The sequence below is a fragment of the Rattus rattus genome, chromosome 6 (genome assembly GCF_011064425.1).
Source record: "Rattus rattus isolate New Zealand chromosome 6, Rrattus_CSIRO_v1, whole genome shotgun sequence".
Taxonomy (NCBI): Eukaryota; Metazoa; Chordata; class Mammalia; order Rodentia; family Muridae; genus Rattus; species Rattus rattus.
The window spans coordinates 107,731,058-107,735,434 of record NC_046159.1 but is presented as its reverse complement, the minus strand read 5'-3'; the positions used below and the strand labels follow the sequence as shown (position 1 = coordinate 107,735,434).

General features: G+C 45.6%; 1 pseudogene; it reads left to right on the top strand.

The window, feature by feature from the left end:
- The first annotated feature begins 345 nt into the window (after positions 1–345).
- LOC116902904 lies at positions 346–818 on the top strand (annotated as a pseudogene).
- Positions 819–4,377: the final 3,559 nt, after the last annotated feature.

Sequence of the window (4,377 nt, the reverse complement as noted above, 5' to 3'; positions counted from 1 at the left end):
TCCATCTGAGGGGTGACCTATGGAGCTGTGATCCCAACCTTTTCTCCAGAAACAGTACTGCTCAGTTGGCTGCATTGCAGAACTCAGAACTCGCTTTCTAGAGGACAGAACCACCTTGGACCAAAGAAGCACATCTACCCTAGAGAACTGTGGGAACAAAAGAATGTTAGCTTCCGGGCCCCAGTCACTGAGCCGCCGCCTAGGACTCAGCTGCCTTCCCCTCGAGCCCCCTTGCTTCCTGACGCTCCGTCCCCCTCCCTTCCCCCCACCCCCTTTCTCCCGCAGCCCCCTTCCACAGGCCGTTTCCACCGAAGAAAAGGAATCATATCAAAGGAATCATATTGTATGTCCGCTATCCAGAACCTCCACTCTTTCAACCCCTTTGCTGATGCAAGTAAGGGTGATGACCTGCTTCCTGCTGGCACTGAATTATATCCATATAAGAAATCAACAGAGAAACGGCAGGAAGACCCTTACAATTGTCCAAGGGATCGCTGATGATTATGATAAAAAGAAACTAGTGAAGGCCTTTACGAAGAAATTTGCCTGCAATGGTACTGTAATTGACCATCCAGAATATGGAGAAGTAATTCAGCTACACGGTGACCAGCACAAGAACATATGTCAGTTCCTGATAGAGATTGAACTGGCTAAGGATGATCAGCTGAAGCTTCATGGGTTTTAAGTGCTTGTGGCTCTCTGAAGCTTAAGTGAGGATTTCCTTGCGATAAGTAGAATTTCCCTTCTGTCCCTTGTCACAAGTTTAAAAACCTCACAGCTTGTATAATGTAATCATTTGGGGTCCGCTTTTAACTTGGACTAGTAGTGTAACTCCTTCATGCAATAAACTGAAAAGAGACAAAAAAAAAAAAAAAAAAAAGAAAAGAATGTTAGCTTCCAGTTCCACCTGCATCTCAGAATGTTGCCTCATGGGAGGGGCCAGATGTTGGAGGGTGAACAAGGACTTGTGAATCAGAGAAGGACATCCACGTAAAGGAGGTAGTGTGTGCTAAAGTGAAGCTTACAGGCATACATTTGAGGCAGTGTTGGGAGAGTGGTGATTGATCCATGTAGCCCGGTGTATTTGAGATTAGGAAAGAAGCTGAACCAGCTTTTTCTGAGTCCTTCCTTGACACATAGAAAAATGTTGGCATTGTCTGGCATTATCCTTTGGAGTGGACACAACCAAGATTTTAAAGAAAAGCATGGGCATCATGAAGTTTGAATATTAGTCTGGTGCCCAGGCAAGCAAGGGAAGATGAACGAGGGAGAAGAGATAGGGATCTGATACAGGGGGACCTCATGGAGTCAATGGGGTCAGGATGAGGGATTGGAAGGCAAATGATGAGAGGTGAACCAGTAGGTTTAGTTGACTAGGTTGATGGGCTGTGAGGGGAAGTAGTGTTGAAGGTGAATCTTTGATGATCCTGAACATGTCTCTCTAGGGAATGGGCAGACAGTCAGCTGTGTTACAAAGATTGGGGTAGGAGACAAGTTTAAGGTTGGGACTAGTAAATCCAATGATCCTCACTCCCACAGTGTCTATGGTTCCTCTGCTGTGTTGTGCTTGCCTAAATTGTATGCCCCATAGCACTGTCTCCCAGATACCCAGGCTTCCTTCCTTGAACTGTCTCCTGAAATCTCAGGTAACCTGAGGTCAGTACATACAAGCAGACAAAAAATGCTCTCTCAGAATTTCCGAGCTGGCAAGATGCTAATTGCCTGGTACCTGGCTCTACCTTCATAGGCTACCTTTGATTCTGGCTTAGCCTCCCAGGGTAAAAATGTCAAAACAAAACAGAGGGTCCTGTTACAGTGGCATTTCTCCTAGAGAGATGGCCTCAGAGTAGGGCCTTCTGAAATGGAACACAAGCTAGGTTTCAGTTCATGTACATCCCTACATGTGTACACACTGCGGTTTAATTGTGGCCTTTGTTGCTCCTACAGTGTCAAGTGCCTGTAGGACTTAAGGAAAATGAAGGGTTTCTAGGCTCTGTTCTCCAGGCCTGCTGGTTGTGCATCCCAGCCCTTCCTGCTATTCTTAGTTTTTGTATTGTGTAAACAATTCCTTCCCTACATATTTCTGGGTTCATGTGACCCAGCTTCTTGTGCATTCCAACAGGAAAAGGGCACTCAGTGAAGGGAGAGTTGGAATCCCTCCTCCTCCAGAAGCATTTACTTCCCCAAGTGTTTTTCTGGCAAGGGGGGTAGCCCATTGTACACTCTTATAACCCCTGCTTTGCCTGTAGATGGCCTCACATCTTCTTGTAGACAGCATCATAGCCAATAGTTAGAGGCAAGTCCTTGGGTTTAAATTTTAATTGATAAAACGAAGCAAAGTTATGAATGAAGTTTTTCAGCCCTACTAGCTACTTGGCAATGCTTCTTAGCCACATGAGGCTGCTGGTAATGTCTTGGACTGTGTAGATAGGAAACAAGTCCATCATATCAGGAAAGTCTACAGGACAGAGCTGTTTGCTTGCTTGCTTGGTTATGCATGCACAACATGGGTGAAAGCAAGTACCCCAGAGCAGTGTTTAGAGGTCAGAAGACAACTTCGTGGAATCAATTTTCTCTGCCTACTTTTATGTGGGTGCTAATGACCTAACTCACATGCCTGGCAGGAGCCTCTGCCTGCTGAGCTATCTCACTGGCCCGGAGAAGCAGAGTTATGGGGTCTGTGATCACTCATTAACATGGAGCTTCTCAGAGGCTCTAAGTCCACCAGGTATAGGATGAGAAATGTGTATTTCCTGTGGGACCATGCTACCTGTATTTTGTGGCACCTCATGGATGCTTAAGGTGACCTAGATGAGCTGTTTAGGAAAACTGACCTCCTAAAAGAATCCTTTGCAATATTCATCCCAACATTCTTAGCCCAAGGCAAGCGTATCCAGGGGCTTGGGGGCGTATACTTACGTCAAGGTGTTTCCTTCTTGTCCATTACAGAGTAAACAAGGCACTCACATTTCTTGGCATTTCTAGGGCACATCAGAGACTGGCCCTTGCATGGCACTTGGTTATGGGGCCATCTTCACCGTTGCATGTGAATGTTACCTTCGGGTGCCCATCATGGCTGCTCTCTGAGTACCTGCTGTCAAGTCCTCCCTATTTTCTCTGTGAGATGTCCAAAGCTGTGGATTGTTGGCAAGGATGCACGGCAGTCAAGACCAGTCCTGACAGCTGCCCAAAGTCCAGCTTTATTCTAGAAATCCAAAGCTTCTGAACTGCATATAACTGCAGGCTGAAAAGCAACACGCCACTCTGGGGGCAGGCCATTGAGATGAACAAATTGGATGATATGGGGGGGATTCTCTAAAGGAGACTTGGCTGCACTATGAACTGATTGATGTATTGGATGGGGTGATCCTCCTGCTTCTCCTGAATTTTTCCTCCTTTCTCTTATGAAGATTTAACAGAGGAGACTTTGTCTTCCTTCCACCATCCTGTAGTCGCCATAGCATTAGCTCTGTGCTCTCAGTCACCCACCCCCTGGCCTTATGAGACTGGCTTTTCTGAGCACAGCCTCAACTGAGACCAAGAAACAGAACAATACTCACAGGCAGTGTGTCTTTCTGTGGAGACAAGGGTCTGCAGAAAACTCCTGCCTTCGCCAGCTCCTCTACCGGACTTGGCAGCCACAGAGTCATGAAAAGGTCATTGCAGGAGGCAAGGCCATCTTGTTCTTACTCCTGCATCTAGAAGTCAGAGAAGGGTTAGTTAGAGTTTATCCGGTGCTAGACACAGTCCTTCTAAAGGACTCCTCTCTTCATCACCACCTCATAATCTTTAGAATAGGGAAGACAGACACATCCTTACCTGAAGAATCAGCCTCAATGTCAGGCTAATGTGTTAGGACAGAAAATGGACAGTGAGTCATGATGGCAGAAAGAAGCAAACATTTCTTGACAAAGAAAGCGTAGAGGCTGCTTTCAGTGGGGAAAATTGGTAGCAACTGATGCGGTAGAATTTTAGAAATAACGTTTCTGCTCAAAATTGCTCCATTTGAATCTGATAAGATCCAAAAGACTCCCATTAGAGATTCATTATTTTGGCCACATATTTTGTCTTTTAAATGAAAATATTTAGGAACAGGCCTTTTTGTTGAGCATAGAATGGGGTGTAGAAAAATAGGGCACAGGACCAGCAAGATAGTATAGTGGGTAGAAATGCTTGCTTCTCAAACTGTGTGACCTAAGTTTGATTCCCAGATCTTGTAGTGAAAGGAGAGAACCAGATACTCCAAGTTGTCCTCTGATTTCCATACATGTAACATAGGATATGCATGTACACACACACATACACACACACACACACACACACACACACAAAGAAGAAGAAGGGAGGAGGAGGAGAAGAAGAAAAAAGAAGATGACA